Raw genomic sequence first — 18,316 nt, 5'->3', positions numbered from 1 at the left:
ATACACTACGACATAGAGCTGTAAGATGAATGAAAAATATAGGAATACAGCCTAACGAACCATTAGTTCAGGGAAGGAATTCCCTGTTCTAACGGGGCATTAAAGGATGATGTTTTTCTTTTACTTTCTTTTTTTTTTTAATTTCCTTTTTGTTGTTGGAGGAGGAGGGAAGTGAGTTGTGAGGGGACACAAAAGTGTGTAATATGAGAACTACCTCAGCAAAATTCCAGAGGAGTGAGTCCATAAAGTAAGTTTAAGTAATTGTGTAATGCAATAAAATGTTTCACACTTAGCCTGTTATCCTTCTATCAAGTGTTTTTGTTTCCTTTTCTGGTATGGATTTGGGCTCATGTAAGGCACCTAAATTTTTTTTTTCTTTATCTCTTTCTGCCTAACTCCCACTCTCTTTTGAAGAATAGAATGAAGAAATAAAATGGTGTCACTATAGTCAAGATGACAAATTACTAAAATCAAGTAGGTTGAGGCATGTGGAAACAATTCTATTCCCATTTTAACTACACAGAAAACTTAAACTTTCGAACTTTCCAGTCTTGTATCAATGTGTGGATATACATCCTCCAGAAAACCCTCTACCCCTTGGAGGACTAAGGAAAGAATGTTCCTATATCCAGACTGACTGACATCCATTTTCCACTCATCCACAGGATTGTCACATTGGGCCAATCCACAGGCTAAAAATACATAAGTGATTCTTTTTAAGAATGTACTTTTTACTGTAAGAACTCTTAGCTTTCCTTTTTTCTTTGGAGCACTCTGGTTTTGCCCAATCGTGTTTTCAGTTTGCAAACTCTAAGATCCTTGAGTAAATCTTTGTCATTTATTTCTAGCCAAAGCCTCTGGACTCAAAAGGAGTTCATTCAACATTTATCAAATTCATTAAGTATAACCCTAAAGCTGTACTGTTCTTCATAAACTGCCAATTGCCCAGCAGAATTCAGCCATATGAGTTGAGCTGGCACCATATTTTTTATTAATTGAATTTGATACCTTTGTCTGGGACTGCCTCTCCAATTCAACTGAAATCCCACCATTTCTCTCAGCCTCTCCCTTGTTCCCCCCTCTGCCTATAGTATAGTCCCAAATTTATATATCCCAAGTTATTATTGCTCACCACCAAAGGCACTCCAGATAGTCACTCCCCTTCCCCTTAGAATAGGGTGGGAGGAGAGAAGGAGAGATCTTACAAATTAAAAATACCTATTTTTGTTGTATTTGTATGCATGTCGATGGCCACATTAGAATTTATGATTATTGGGAATCCATAGGACCTAGAACAGTTCCTGGAACCTAGGGACCTTCAATAAATGTCTGACAAATAAATAGAAATGCAGATCCATTAATTCAACAAACATTATTGTGTTCTAATTATGTACCAGTAACTGGGCTAGGTACTGGGTATACAATAGTGAGGAAATGGTCAATTCTTAGTCCTCATCCTACTCTACCACACCACAGTGGGGGGGGGGGGGGGGCTGTTTTCCTCAATAGCTGCTTCTTCCCAAAGTCCTTTGCTGGCCCCTCCACATGCTGGCCTCTAAATGATGCAATACCCCTGGGCTCAAACCCCAACTTTCTTTCTTTTCTTTTCTTTCTTTCTTTTTTTTTTTTTTAATATATTTTATTGATTTTTTACAGAGAGGTAGGGAGAGGAATAGAGAGTTAGAAATATCAATGAGAGAGAATCATCAATCAGCTGCCTCTTGCACACCCCCCACTGGGGATGTGCCTGCAACCAAGGTACATGCCCTTGACCGGAATCGAACTCGAGACCTTTCAGTCCACAGGCCGACGATATCCACTGAGCCAAACCGGTTTGGGCCCCAGCTTTCTTTATTTCTATACATGGACTTCTTACATGTTAATATCAACTATAAGCCGATGACTTCCAAATGTCTCTAACCAACCTCAATTTCTGTTTGTGTGTGTGTGTGTGTGTGTGTGTGTGTGTGTCCACCTGTCTATCAATATCTAAACTGAGGTGTAAAATAGAAATAAATATCTCAAACTTAACATGTCCAAAACAAAACTCTACCCCACCACACATACACCTTTTTTCTTCCTGTCTTTGTTAAAACCTAAAGATCAACCTTGATTCTCTTTCCATTACATTCCCATGTCCAATTCTTAAGCAAATCTTCTTCACTCTACCTCTAAAATACTTTTTTTTTTTTAAATGCAGGTTCTGGTTCTGCAGGTCTAGGGTAGAGCCTGATATTCCACATTTCTTTTTTAAATATATTTTTATTGATTTCAAAGAAAAAGGGAGAGGGATATAAACATTAATGATGAGAATCATTGATCTGCTGCCTACTGCACACCCCTTACTAAAAATCAAGCTCACAACCCAAGCATGTGCCCTTGACTGGGATCCTTCATTCTGCAGGCTGACACTCTATTCTCTGAACCAAACCGACTAGGGCTAAAATATATCTTAACTAACCACTCTTCCGAACTCCTGCTACTATACAACCCAAATCATAAACACTTCTTGCTTGGAGTATGGCAATGGCCTCCTAATTGGTCTCCCTGAAGTCTGGCTTGAGGTATGTTCTCCATGAAGCAATTAGAGTATTTATATTTTTTAAGTAAATTAGGTATTTTTTCTTTTGCTCAAATACCTCAAGAGCCTTCTATCACATTAAGAACAAAGTCCGCTAAGACTAGTTTCTCTGTCCTGACTTCTCCAGCAGCGACCACCCTCGACAATGCTTGATTCCAGCCACACTTCCTGCAGTTTCTCAAACAAGCCAAGTTCATTCCAGTCTCAAAGCAGTTCTACTTTGTGTCCCCTCTCCCTGGAACCCTCTGTCCTCTATTTCTCAAGGCTCACTTCGTTATATTATTTAGGCTTTTGCTCATACATCCTCTCCCTTGGAGTGTTTTTCTCTGACTGTCCTACATAAATATCCCAAATAACTTCTTCTCCTTTGCCCAGTTGCTACTTATTTTTTTTAGCCTAATTTGTTTCTCTCAAAGCACTTAATGCTTTCAAATCTTTTATTTGGTTTTGTCCATCTTCCCAAAAGAATGTAAGGTCCTGAGAACAGTGACTTCTCCTTGTTCACACTGTAACTTCACTTAAGATGTGCACCTAAGAGTACTTGACACTTTGTAGGTATGCAATAAATACCTTTTGAAGAACGATGAGTTGCTAAGTGGATAAATAAAAATAGTCTAATGAAAGATATAGACATATAATTATATATATAATAAAATTACAGTAAGTACAAAGAATAGGGCTTAAGGAAGGAGGAGAAAGGGAGAACCTAATTTAGGAGACTCCGATGAAAGGCCTTTTTAAGAAAGTAGCATTTCAACTGGTATCTAAGGGTAAGTAGAAATTAACCTGGTAAAAAGTAGGGTGGGATAAAGGAGAGAAGAGAGCAACAAATATTAAGTTTTGTTGTCATCTTGAAAAATACATATATGTGCCTCTAGCACATACCACAGCATCTGACATAACATTAAATAGGCATAAAAAGTAATTGTTGATTTTGAATTTTTAATAAGGACAACTACCCTAGCAACGGACTTTCTATGGATGTTAGAATTCATATTGCGTATGTTATTTTCATTAAAGGAGTATTAACGATTGAAACTATCTCATTTTGGTATCCATTCCTTCTATATAAAGTTTGGGCACTACCAATGCAATTAACAGGAATAATCTTTATTAAAAATGCATTATTTTATTCTGATCACATCAGCCTTCTTTTTGCAATAACTATTCAATTGACTCAAAGAAAAAACAGTGGTTCATAAAGTGAAGCGGTAAGAGCCAGAGTTAAGCTTTATGGGTTCAGATGGTTGGAATTGAACAGTCCTTTGTCAGTGGTGAAATTGTATGAATCACTAAAAACTAATGCTTGTAAGAACCTGTAATGATGCCCTACTCCTATTTAGCAGCATTCTGTGCTACAATTTAACATATAGACCAAGGTTTCTAGAAATTGACAGAGCTAACCTAACCAAACATGAAAACATTAAGCTTTCCAAAAGAAAGCAGTATCATAACATTTTTTTGGTCTCGGGTAAATCTAGGACCAAATCCTAATTCTAACTTTTATTAGCTGTATGATTTTGTGGGAATTTAGCTACTAAACATTCAGTACTACATTTGTAAGATGGGACATTATTGCTTAAGTGTTTCCCAATGATTGGCAGATAGATGCTAATGTTCCATGAGGTACGTACTACTCCTATCCCCATTTTAAAGACGAAGAAACTGAAGCTTAAACCATTAGTAGATGGAAGAATTTGGATTTCAACTAAAAAGTGTGGTTATGAAATTATATCTCAAGAACTAGTTCAAAGAAGGCAACATAAAAGCATTGTGAAGGCACAGGAAAGTTTCTAGAAATAATTGACTGTTACACAAATAACATACTCAGATACATCCACATTGAATTTCAGTCTCATTTATTTAAAGTTCAGAGTAGTCTTTAAAAAAGTGAGAATAAACAATATTGTATCATATTAGTATACAAAAGTTCCCATTTAACTTTGAATTCATTTTCAGTGCTTCTGTAAATTTACTTTCAGATCAGATTTTCATGAGGAAATCTCAGGGATTGTTCAATGTATTGAAAGAAAATCCCACAATGAGGGAATTTCACAGAATTGAGAACTTTTTAAGAATATCAGTACAATAGAGCTGCATCATTTATTTGGGTGCACAATAAAACTGGCATATTTTAACAGGTCAGTCTTCTATCTCATCCTCGTTTAAACATAGCTAAACATACTGCACTTGCTCTCTCTCTTTAAGTTCAGTGGAGAGGGTGTTCAATCCTGGGCTAAGCAATAGTACGTGAGAAACAAACCAATTTAATATTAATTTTTAACATGAGAAATTGTGTGGTTACCAAAAAGTTAATATTTAACTTCTTAACAAGCAATATTACCATAGGAATGAACATAAACATTATGTTTCAATATTACATTATCATTTTCAAACTGACCGCACATACATTACCCAATACAAATATCACAATAGCACCCACATTTTTCCAAAAAGGAAACAGACTCTTTAAGATGAACTTCTTGCTTAACACATTTCGGACCAGTAGTTTTATTGCTAGCTTTACCTGGTAGCCAGATAAGTTTCTATTGAACGAGTACAAAAAACGTTTTACAAAAATGTTAAAGGCACACTTTAACATTAAATACCCAATTGCATTTTGAAGTTATTTATTACATATTCTTGTAAACTTATATCTTTTTAAAGTATGATACTTTGTAAAACACTGTGTAATATGAAGGAAGAATTCTCATGATCTGTCCGCAATATGTTAAGAAACACTCTGAGCGCAGTAGGCCTGGTTTTAAACCAAGGTGTCTGCACTAAAAATCTTGGCTCTTCCTACTCTCCCACCTACTTAAGGTCATGTTTCATAGATCCTTCTGTAAACATATAAAACGAAAACTGGTCATTTTGAAACAAATGTTTAAAAATATAATTTTAAGCCCTGACCAGTTTGGCTCAGTGGATGGAACGTCAACCTGCAGACTAAACGGTCCCAGGTTTGATTCCAGTCAAGGGCATGTACCTTGGTTGTGGGCACATCCCCACTGTGGGGTATGCAGGAGGCAGCTGATTAACGTTTCTCTCTCATCAATGTTTCAGACTCTCTCTCCCCCTCCCTTCCTCTCTAAAAAAATCAATAAAATATATTTTAAAAATAAAAACATAATTTTATTTTCAAAAGCTCATAGAAGCATATAAAATGAAACAGTATTCCACCTCATTTCCTGTGCCTGTACATTGTGGCTGGCAATTTGGTGTGCATTCTTTCATTTCTTTTTCTCTATAGGTATAAAACTATATGATATATACAACATATATAATAACACTTGTTTTAAAAGTAAAAACTTTGATCATACAAACAATCTGACAACCTTGTCGTCACTATACCATTAAAAATACCACAGTGAAATCTTGACATATTAATATTGTATATCAACTGGATTTCTTTATTGCACCAGCCTAATATTCATCTCAACAACCTGACAAAATGCTCTTTCACTTTAAAAAAATGTATCATTGTCAGCAAACCAGTTTAAAGATGAGTGAAAGAGAAAGTAAACTGATAGTTGGGCAATATCATACTTAAAGCCAAAATAACAAAACTTGATGAATATTCATCATTACCCAAGCAAACTTAAAATAAACATCATAGGGGAATTTCAGAAATGTTCCTTCACTTGAATGCTTACTTTAGCAATGGACTCAGAATTTGCTATCCTTACTCATCATACTTTTCCTAAAATTTGTAACTTATGAAATTTCTATTACTTTGCCTAGTTCTTTTCTCCTTTCCCTTTATTATATCTGTATATATTTCAGCATGTATCTACAATTATACTTGCTTTTTAACTAAAATACCTATACCCCCATCTGAAAATTTAAAAATAGTTCCTGAATACCATCAAATATTCCCAAATTTTTAATTGCTTTATTATCTTAAAATACAGTTCATTTGCAGTTATTGACATGATTAAAGTGCTTTCGTTTGAAGCACCTCTAAAGCAAGCACCTGGAAGTTACACACCACCTACTTTTTCCTCCTTAAAAGTTTCAAGAATACATACATGAAAGATTCATCAAATTGAAAAAATTTTAATGAACTGGAAAACTGAACAAGTAGGATTACATAAAAAAAAAGTTTGCTTTGATTAAGTCAGCTGCAAAAATTGCTAGCTAACAATACAAAGGATTACTGAAACTGAGGTGTTAAAAACAGATGTGAAAACACTAAGCTAGATGCACTCCAAATAAAGAAATAATCAGAAATATGTACAAACCAAGTCTATTTAGGATGCAACATTCCACTTTCGAATACCACAGGGAAAAGAAAAAGAATATGTGCATATCCTAAAGGTATAAATCATAACTTCCTTCTTGGTGCTCAAAGCAAGTGGTCTTGATTTACAGTTGAACACAATGGAAGAAACTGCTCATGGGTCCCGAGTACCTGTATTAGATGAAATTCAGAAAGAAAAAAACATGGTTCAAATGTCAATAGCTCTTTGACACCAATCATCTGGAAATAAAAATTTGAAACTCTAATATTAATTTGGGAAAAATGGCCTATATGAAAGACATGAGTAGTTTTAGGGTTCTGTTTTCTATTCCCAATCCATACAGTCCCTTACACACTCCGTCTTTAGAGTTGTCTTATTTATAACTGCATTCTACATTTTATTACATGTGTACATTTGTGTGCTTAATGAGGATATGAATGAACACTCTGTAAGTCCCTTAATATGGGTATCTTTTTGGTCTGGTTTGTAGAGAGATCAAAAAGCCCAATTTTAATATTTCCACAAATTTCTCATAAATGAGCTACTCACTCATCATTTCATGAATGTGATATTTGAATCATTTACATGGGAATGTCAAAAAGACTTCCTACCAAAAATGAGAAAATTTCTTAGTCATACAAAATGTTTAATAAACTTGGCTTAACTTAAAGGACCCTGTTTATAAAAATACAGTTAATTGAAAATTTGTAGAAAAACAACAAAAAACAATTTGTGAATGAAATCATTTTTTAGTATAGGTTTCCAAGTATATAGAAAACATTATTTTAAATATTTGAATGCTCCCTAGATTGTTCCAATGTGTTTGACGATTTTGAAATTTTCTTTCAAGACATTTGAACCCATATATTTTAAGCTTATACATTTCATTATCACTCTCACTATTCACTGTATTTTTAAAATATATACATGTGATAGATATATGTAATCTTTTGCTTCTACTTAATGTGTAGCACTATATGTATGCCTCTACCATATTTTACCCCTCTCCCAATGATTAAGAACCCGAGGTTGGTCCTAAGCTTCTGCCACAGAACACGTGATCAATATCCTCATATTTGCTCCTTTAGAGACCTGTGTAAGACTTCTGAGGACAAACACCAAGAAACCATTTCATTATCTATATTAATTCAACTAAATTCTGCCAGATTGCTTTGCAGAATAGCTCCTACACTTTACAAGTTCAGTAATGGTGTGAGGGTGCCTACCCCTGTCCCATTTTCATCAATACTTGACATTACCTATATTCCTAATTTTTGTTAGTCTACTTGGTGTAAGAATATATTTTATTGTGGCTTTACTCTGAATCACTCTGATTACTGAACTTGAGGTGCATAGCTATTGTTAGCCTGTTCATAACATTGGTGCATTTTTCTTTTTCTTTTTCTTAAATATATTTTATTGATATTTTACAGAGAGGAGGAAGGGAGAGAGATAGAGAGCTAGAAACGTTGATGAGAGAGAAACATCGATCAGCTGCCTCTTGCATGCCCCCTACCGGGGATGTGCCCGCGACCAATGTACATGCCCTTGACCAGAATCGAACCTGGGACCTTTCAGTCCGAAGACCGACGCTCTACCACTGAGCCAAACCAGTTTCGGCACATTGGTGCATTTTTCTGCTGTAGCTCTCGTTTTTTTGTTTGCTGCAGTGGGCATTGCTTGTTGTACTATAGAAAATAATCCCTTGTCAGATTTAAACATGCAAATATGCTCTCCTATACAGCCACCTATTATGAATTATGAAGCAATTTTCCCAGTAATCTTTTCATTATTACTGCATTACAAAGTACCTCAAACCTCAGAAGCTTAGCACCAATTTATTTTGTTTATAATCTTATGGATCAAAAATTGAGAAGGGATCCAGTGGGCAGTTAATCTTATTTACACAGCCAGAGCCAGGGCAGTTGGTGCTGGAGGATCCATTTGCAAAATGGCTTCTTTCCTTACATGTCTGGTTCCTTGGTGCTCCTAGCCCTATCCACTTGACGTCTCCAGGGCCTCTTTACATGACTTTGGGTTTCTCACAATATAGTGATTTCAGGGTGACTGCATTTCTTACATAGTAGCTGGCTTTCAAGACGCAGAAAAGCCCTATCCAGTTTGGCTTAATGGATAGAGTGGTCAGCTTGTGGACTGAAAGGTCCCAGGTTGATTCTGGTCAAGGGCACATGCCTGGGTGTGCAGGAAGCAGCTAATCAATGACTCTCATCACTGATGTTTCAATCTCTCTCTCCCTCTCCCTTCCTCTCTAATGAGAAACATTGATCAGCTGCCTCCTGCACGCCCCACACTGGAGATGGAGCCCGCAACCCGGGCATATGCCCCGACAGGGATTTAAACCATGACTTCCTGGTTCACATGTCGATGCTCAACCACTGAGCCATGCCAGCTGGGCTGGTCATTCTTTTACTAGAATTTCAATGACGATATGGTTCCTGCCCCCTCAAAGAAACTTCTTTAAAAACAATATACATATATGCAAGAAAAAGCTGTCTGTCAGGTCAGGTGAGAGCAACACTGGGACATCACCATGTCTACCACATTCTCTTGGTCTAAGCCAGGGGTGGGGAACCTTTTTTCTGCCAAAGGTTATTTGGATATTTATTCGTGAGCTATACAAAATTATCAACTTAAACATTAGCCTGCTATACTTGGTTAAACGTTTAATTAACTCACCCCTAATGCCTTGGCAGGGCCAAAACAAATGATTTCATAATCCTTGTATGTTCACCACATCTGGTCTAAGCAGTCAAAGGGCCTAACAAAACTTAAGGAAGTTGTGTTGATAACACCTGTTGGTCATCACATGCAGAAGAGCATGGGAACTGGGAGATGTTGTGGCCATCGTTGGAAAATATCTACCACATTATTTGCTCCTTTCTCTATCATTACTATGTTCTCAAGTAGTCAAGTACTAAGCAAACCCAGACAAGACGGGAATTTTAAAAACACAGTTCATCACAAAACATCAAAAGGCTGTTTAATGATATATTAAAGAGGTCCAACGCAATGATACAATAAGTTTTCTATGCTCTAAGATGCCAACAAAAACAATGCATATCTCTCTCTCTCTCTCTCTCTCTCTCTCTCTCTCTCTCTCTCTCTCTCTCTCTCTCTCTCTCTCTCTCTTTCTAGCTTTAAATCAACTCTATCATGTCATGTAGCCTAGCTCCAAATTAAAAAGACAGCTGATTTCCAAAATCTTGTACTTTGTGTACCTCCTTTCAAATCCCCTACTTCACTAAACGAGTGAAAAAACTTTCTTGACACTAGTTTTACCTGTTTGGGGGGGGGGGGGGGAATTTTTAAGTAACATTTTTAAATGGCTTTTCATGACCAGTTAAGCCTCAAGTTACACATGAAACAACCAGACTGTCTCAATCAGGCAAAATCTGTACCGCAGTGCCTGGTGGCAGAAATAGTGAGGTCCAAGTTTGCACAGGCAGGTAAGTGCTGACCTGCTCGGCAATCTAATGTTACCCTGAGACCCTGGCTCGTGCAGTTACATGACAGTGGTGTCCCACTTTGTCTCAGGTTGACAGAGTACCCCATGGCAAAGGCGATCAGAGTGTCCCGACATGCAGAGCACCCCATAAACTAAGATTAAGGTGGCAGAGCTCAAAGCAAACCAGCTCCCCATCAAAGTACCCAGACGACTTCACAGCACTTCGAGAAGCCCAAGGCCCTGGCTCCCTGGAACGAAAGGTACCTGCGAGGCTAGCATTTGCTTTCCATTCATTTTTGCACACAACAGCTTTCTACAGACAACTGCAAAGACAGTTTTCTGGAGACTCCAAAGCTTTCAGAACACATCCAAGCCAACAGGAAGACATTTCACAACGGCCTGCCACCGCCGGGCAACAAGCTCAAGGTCCAAGGTCCACCACGTGCAGCGGACGCGAACCTCACACCCACAGACACGCCCACAACCCAGTGCAACTTCCTAACCCCAACACAGGACGGACAACACCCAGAATATGACCGTCCACACTTCCCAACACCCCCACCTCTTGCAACAACCCCACCGGGCCCTAGAAAAACGAGCCCACCTAACGGTAACCCCAAATAGTGTCGTGAACCATCACTGACTGCACAGACAGAGCCGGCCTCTGCTAAGAAAGGGGGGAGGGGTGCAGGACACAAACTACAACTTAAGAAAGCACACCCCAGGACCCCGAGACGCGGGCCGCCCAGAAGGCCTTTAGACAGCCAGGGTCCTTAAGGACGGAGCCTCCCCGTGGACCCCGAAGCTTCCAGAGGCCTCCCCTGGCACATCCAGCGATAAGCAGGCCCCTCCACCCACCCTCCTGGCCTGCTCGTGTCCCGGTACCACAAATAAAAGGCCCTCGGCAACCTGGGGGGTTGTTGGCGGCCTTCTGACGGCACGGAGAGCCCCCCAAAACGTCCGGGACAACAGAAACCCTCAACTCCTGCCTCGGCGGCGGCCATCACAACGGGAAAGCGGGCTTTTGCGACAATTCCCACAATGCCCGGCGCCTACAACTCCCAGAGTGCACCGGGCCCGCCGCGGTTAACCCCGTCGCGGCCGGGAGAAAGCTGGGCCACCTGCTCCCTTCTCCCTCCCAGCACCCAATGGCTGCCCTTAACTTTTCCAGCCGCACCATCCGAAACGAACTTTGCAAATGTTGTCCGTCAGTTACCGATGGGCTACCTCGCCGCCTTCCTTCACCGCACAAACAGCCACAGCTACCCAAAGAAATGACCCCTGGCAGGGTACTATTTGAGAGCCACCTTCCCAGTGCCCAAAGTGTACCATTTAATACACAATTAACTTCAATCCGTGTTCCCTCTCGCCTTTATACTTTTCTGGCATGTTTCTAAATTATGACAGCCCAGAGGTTTTGGGGACTCGCCATTATTAGTTTAAAATCTGTTTCCTAACTTCTGGGAATCCAACAGAGAGAAAGACTATCCTATATCTGACTACTATGTTCTACATCTCTCTATTTCCTAAGACAAATTTCCTCAAATACATTGATTCAGAAAATTCAAGCGACCCCAAATAAGTCCTAAGAACAACAATTGGTTATGGGCAACATATCTTTTTTCAATTTGAAGTTTGTTTGGTTTTTTTTAAAGGGAAATACTATTGTGCCAGCACATTTTGCTTTCCCTTTCTCCCTCTCTCTAGGGATAGAAAAATGATCAGAAATAGCATATAATGCTGCTTTATTCCTTTCTGATGTTAAAATGTCAGTAAACAAGAAGTAAATAAACATTTTAATATAATTTGGAAATAAAACTGAGTTCATTCTTTCAAAAAAACCTGCACAGTTACATATATTACTCACAAAAGAACTCCTTCAAAGTCTTTCATTTTAATGAAAAATAAGTGTTAAAAAATGCATTTCTTTTACACATATTACCCATAATTTCAGTAACGATGACAATCACATTTAGAGATCATTGTGTCATCAATGTAAGTTATATATCTAAGATGTACTTACACAAACTGTAGCTTGCTTAGACCTGTAACTGACTGACAGACAAAATAATTGTTTGGTATTTGATGCATGCATTAAAAGAACAACTAGAATTCACCCAAAGTATCTGCCATTTTTCTCATACACAAATATAAAACAAAATGTACACAAGGTCCAATTTTTTTCCACAGAAACATTTTGCCATTTGAAAGGGCACTCAAAATATATCATGAATTTCAAATCACAAAACTCAGAAACCCTAATACACACACAAAACCCAAAGCCTTGTTAGAAAAATACATCCATAGCAACATTTTATTTTAAACGTGTCTCTTAATATTACATTTGACTTATTAGTAATTTTTTAATCTAGTAACCTACAGTGAGAAAATACTTCTCCATTATTTATTTTTTCACTCATGTTACAATTAATGTAATTTCATTACCAATTAAAATAAATGCTATATACCAAGACATAAAAAATTGTGTATAAATATAGATTTTGAATTTTAGTTAAACATACTGTTTTAGCTTCTATATTTTTCTAATTTTCACTTACCACTTTAGTTAGAATTGAGCTAGGCAAAGTTGCATTTTCTCCTCTCTATTTTTAACAGACCATAGAATTAAATGCATATTTTGTATATTATTCTCCTGATGCCAAAATATATGATTCATAAGAAAGGCTTAAAAACAAGTCAAAAGTGAAACTGATCTCCTTGTATATTTATTACATGCTTACAGCTTTCTTCTAAGTATTATCAAATTATATTTTCTTTTAGGATATTAGTCATGTTTTCTTTTACTTTATTCTTGAAAATATAAGATTTAAAAATTAATACAGCATATTAAAGGGCTTTATTTAAAGATTACATTAGACATAATTTATATACTTTTTTCAGGTTATCATAATTCTTTTTTATAAAGTAACTTAGAAGTTTAGTATATCCTAATTAAGTTTTAACCTACATGCTCAATATTAACATGATTGTCTTAAGAAGAAAACAAATATATTCTAGAAATAAATTCTTCAAATTCATACAAAAAATTTTAGTATTTTTCTGTCAAAATTTTTAGATTCTGTTTAACCTCATGAATTTTTACCTGCATTTCTTAAAAACCTAAACCTCTGTACTGTGGTTTTCAAAAGTACTCATATGTACCTTTATTAATGTATTTAAAGTTAGGAGGAATCTTGTTTACTCTTGAGAATATGTATTAATAAAAGATAAAAAATTGTAATCTATTTTTTTCCAAATGTGGTATTTGTAACAAAGTTAGAATGTACAAATTTGTATATCTTATAACAGATTCTATGAATAATTTTTATAACTACATCTTTCATCTTTTTAAATTCATAAAAATGCATTCCTAAATGTTTGTTTAGACATTTTAATTACATTTTTTAGTTTATTTGCTTTAAAACATTTACTTTTCATATATGTAACTTATACTGTTCATTCAAGTAAAATGCATTAATAGAATTACTTCAAATATTAAATTAGTTGCTAATATTCTAATATGCTCAAAAAGGTAGTTGTTGTTTTTTTCTTATGTTACCAGTATGACACAAACCAAAACTGAAAAACAAAGGATAAGTTCCTGCCTGATTAAAAAAAATGTTTATTATGATCTTACAAAGCAATATTTTCCTAACATGGGAATATACCCCTGTGTTTATGCTTCTATGTTATTACCCAAATCTTAATTAACTTTCATTCACTGACCTATTTATAAAGCAGTGACAGTCTTTCACATTTTCACAATAGTCCATTTTTTTTAAATATCACACATATTTACATTTATGTTTGTTTAGGAATATTCCAAGTGTTTGAACAAACTCTAATCCCTTATTTTGCTAAATGTGATTTTAATTTTGTTATTGCTTAAATACTTAGACAAGACAGATGGTGAGAATCCTATTATCATTTCAGTCTATTAGAAAGTGCAAAAAAGGGTCTCCTCCCCACTTTGCAAAAAAAATGATCTTTCTAAGTGAAATATTCCAACTAATTTGTTTTATTTAACTTAGACATCTGGCCTTCTATCATCTTCATAATGTTTTACATCAATTAAGTGAGCAAAGCTTAAGTATATGTTACTTCTTTCCTCTAATTGAGACATTCTCTTTCCAACAGATATTCAATAGATAAATAATAAAAAATGTTTCCTTACCTAAAGATGAGACGTTTCACCTTTAAAAGAATCTCCCCAGTTCTTCAGGAGATAAAATTTTTTAATTTTTCTTCTAGTCTGTGGAAAAGAATAGCACAAGATAATGAATATTTGACATTTTTTATCCTAATTTTAGAAAAGCTTAAATATAATTAAATTAAATCAAAGCTGTCAATTAAAATATCATCCTGTTTTAAACTTTATCACAGAATCATTATAAGAAGGTGGTTTCTTGCACTGACATATCTTGTGGGTCCTATTTATGACTGAATAGTTTTAGTACTCTTTCAATTTTTTTAAGTCATTAACTATACTTATATGTTTTAAGATTCTTTTTAATACATAAAAATGCCTGGCTTTTACATAGATTCTGTAGTCTAAATTTCTAAGAAATAGTGAAAGAAAAAAAAAATCTAAACACTAAACTTTCTAACATTTAAAAGGCCTTTACATCAATTTCTCCAAAAAGAAATCATTAAAACACTACATACTCTAAGTTAGAAACACTAAATACTTTAAGACAGAGTAAGTTTAGGCTGAATTTATTAAAACAATTATCCTCCTTGACCCTCTCCCTTTTCCTGCTCATAATTTTCTCTCCGTTTTAGCACAGATTTACATTCATTAACTGGCATGCCTTCTCTCCAAAGAAAAAATTACCTTCTGCTTACGAAATGTTCAGATTCCTTACATTTCCCCTAATTTTACATACGGATCTATTATTTCAAATTCTAGAAGGGGAAAGTGAGAATTAATGATTCTTCTTCCTAGATCTGTTTTCCAATTGTTCCCTCTATAGGACTGTGCCATACCCCACTCTTTTTTCTTTTTCTTTTTTTCCTTTTTCTTTCTTTCTTTCTTTCTTTCTTTCTTTCTTTCTTTCTTTCTTTCTTTCTTCCTTCCTTCCTTCCTTCCTTCCTTCCTTCCTTCCTTCCTTTCTTTCTTTCTTTCTTTCTTTCTTTCTTTCTTTCTTTCTTTCTTTCTTTCTTTCTTTCTTTCAACAAGATGTGCCTAACATACCTCTCCCCAACATTTGAGGGCATATTCTGACTTTATATCTTTATTTTGCTGCCTACATCACAGTGTGGCTAGTGCTACCTCCCCATACTCCAAACATAAATATTTGCAGTCCCCTCCATTCATCAGACCCTGGCTATTTCCTGTTCTTCACCAGAATGTCCCATTTGGGATTCGAATACAGAGGAGACCTTAGGTAAGTTAGAACCACAAAGAGGAATGTCGACCACAGATATCACCATTCATGTCTTTGAAAGTATCTTGCTCATAACTAATGTTGATACTTCTGAGCAATAGAGAACCTGTAAAATTCATACGCATGAGCACGAGAAATTTCCTCTCCCTTACACCACTATTGCCTACGCTCCACTTCCAAAGCCATATTTTCCAAAGATGTGACCTTTTGATACAAATGATCTTTGTAAGTGCCAAGCGGAAGATTTTATGAGGGTAGGAGAGTTGGCCACTCACAGGCCCAATCATATTCTAGGGCAGATGCAACATGACCCACCAGTCTCCACCCAGACTCACAGCCTGAGCTCTGCCTTCCCTTCACCTGGCCATGGCTCCGAAGGATCGAAGGGAAGCTTATCACTGCATGGCGCCTCATTTTTTTCACCTCCAACCTGATTCCATCACCCAACAACAAGCAGATGCTGAAGTGAGAGCAGGCAGGAGTCAGGACCAAAGAGGGGAAAAAAAAAAAAAAAGACACCTTCCCCCCCAAGAAAAAATATTTGAATTAACATGACATCTATTTCTAGACTCTACCCATTTTCCTGCAGCCTTTCTGCCAGCCATGGAAGAGGCCTGTCCTATTGGGCAAGGGTACAGAGAGCCTTCAATGTCCTCTGAATTGACAGCAGCACAGACAATAATATGGGCAGAAATAACAGCAATGTTTTTCTTTTTTAATAATAATTTAAAAAGATGACAGCCGAAGCCGGTTTGGCTCAGTGGTAGAGCGTCAGTCTGTGGACTGAAGGGTCCCGGGTTCAATTCCGGTCAAGGGCATGTACATTGGTTGCGGGCACATCCCCGGTAGAAGGGTGTGCAAGAGGCAGCTGGTCGATGTTTCTCTCTCATCGACGTTTCTGGCTCTCTATCTCTCTCCCTTCCTCTCTGTAAAAAATCAATAAAATATGTTTAAAAAGAAAAAAAAATGACAACAAAAGCTTCTTTCTAAAATTCTTGGCATGCAGGTAAATGTGTGTGTGTGTGTGTGTGTGTGTGTGTGTGTGTGTGTGTTATTGAGAATAATACGCAAGTGAGTTCAGAGACATAAAAATCCTATCTTTGCTTTGGCCTCCGTGCTGTAGGCTTCTTTTTCTCTGTGTAAACAGACAATCTCGTCCTCATTCAGTAACCCAATGCTATTGTAACTGGGGAGCGAGCACAGTGGGGAGCCCCAAGCCCCTCAGAGAAACTCCCTCCAGTCCAGCCCTGACTTGGAGAATGGTAAAGGAAACCCCACAGAGCATTTTCAGTGTTCCCAGAAAGAATTCCTGCTCTCTCCCCTGCTCAAAACTCCACACCAAATTAATCAGACTCATTAGTTCCTATTGAGACACTCGGTTACGTAAAAGAAAGCACTAAGCATAAACTTGGTGGGAAGTGATTTTTTTTTAAGCCAAGATATAGTCATCCTAAACAGTAACAGATTAACAGAGGACATTAACTGCTTACTAGTTTCAACACCAGCTGCAAATGGGTTGATTCTTCATTTGTTGGGACCATCGAGGGTGCCAAACTGTTTCCCCAAACTTCCTTTCTATTTTAGAAAACCAAGTTCCTAGAAATAATAACAGTAAAAAATTAAAAAGAGAGTTCTGTATCATGGGCTTTTTAAACATGAACTGCAAATGCAATCTAACACTGATGAGCTCTCTCCCTCTTTTAATTTGGGAAAATTCACTGTCTTCTCTACTCTGCTTTCTTGCTCTAAAAGTGAAGGAACTTCCTCCTTCTTTCCCTTCATCCTTACTTGAAATCCCTTTTTTAGCACACCACGCATTTCCCCAGCTTCACTGTATTGTGGTCCTGGCCAAATTTCACCAAATGCTATCCTCACAGAAAGAGTAAAATGTAAAACGAGGGGGTGTCACAGGACAATCTCCAAGGTCCCATTTAGCTCTCACATTCTATATGTGTCTAGGATGATCCAGAAAAACTGGAATAACTCCATAGAAGAAGCCAAATTTGGGTCTCATTTTCATGTTTTACTGCTGTCACCACATGTCTACAAACTTGTTGCTGAATGACAATATAACACACATTTTCCTGCCTTTTTAGGACAGCAACCCCCCTCTTTGCTTCTTCAACCTAATTCTTTTCCTCTCTAAGAAACCATTCTCTGTCACTAATAAATCCATTCTTTCCATCAAGACCATCACCACCACTACCACCACCACCGGCAGCCTTTTTCTGACCTAATCTCTTAATAATGTCACATGTTCTCCTAAATGAAACAATAGTACCTACCTACCCAGCCTCTGCTATCATCCTCATTATCATTCTCATCTATAACTTTTACTGAGAACTTCCTAGTTGACAGAAACTGTTCTAAGCAATGCACATTTAATCCTAATAACCTTATAATGCAGATCTATTATCAGCTCCATTTTACAGATGAGGAAATTGAGGAAAACAAAGGTGAATTCAGTTGCCCAACAGGTATTCTTATTGAGGGAGGGATCCCAGTCTGAAAGCCACACGTTTTGGGTATAGAGTTTGCACCCATAATCATTTTAATGCACTGCCTCTCAGTGTAAATTATTTCCCATTTTTAAGGAGCTCATTAATCTGACCCTCCCACTTCTAAAATTCATTGATCT

General features: G+C 36.9%; 1 long non-coding RNA gene across 1 annotated transcript; it reads right to left on the bottom strand.

Moving 5' to 3' along the window:
* Positions 1-1,585: 1,585 nt before the first annotated feature.
* Positions 1,586-16,139, bottom strand: LOC118713579. Its single transcript, XR_006740846.1, has 5 exons — positions 16,039-16,139; positions 14,466-14,543; positions 5,931-6,995; positions 5,765-5,772; positions 1,586-1,598 (listed from the first exon to the last, which is right to left on the bottom strand). It is a non-coding gene; the product is annotated as an uncharacterized LOC118713579 (long non-coding RNA).
* Positions 16,140-18,316: the final 2,177 nt, after the last annotated feature.

Source organism: Pipistrellus kuhlii, unplaced genomic scaffold, assembly GCF_014108245.1.
Source record: "Pipistrellus kuhlii isolate mPipKuh1 unplaced genomic scaffold, mPipKuh1.p scaffold_m20_p_9, whole genome shotgun sequence".
Taxonomy (NCBI): Eukaryota; Metazoa; Chordata; class Mammalia; order Chiroptera; family Vespertilionidae; genus Pipistrellus; species Pipistrellus kuhlii.
Note: the sequence above shows the minus strand (reverse complement) of the source record. Positions and strands in the feature narration are given on the sequence as shown.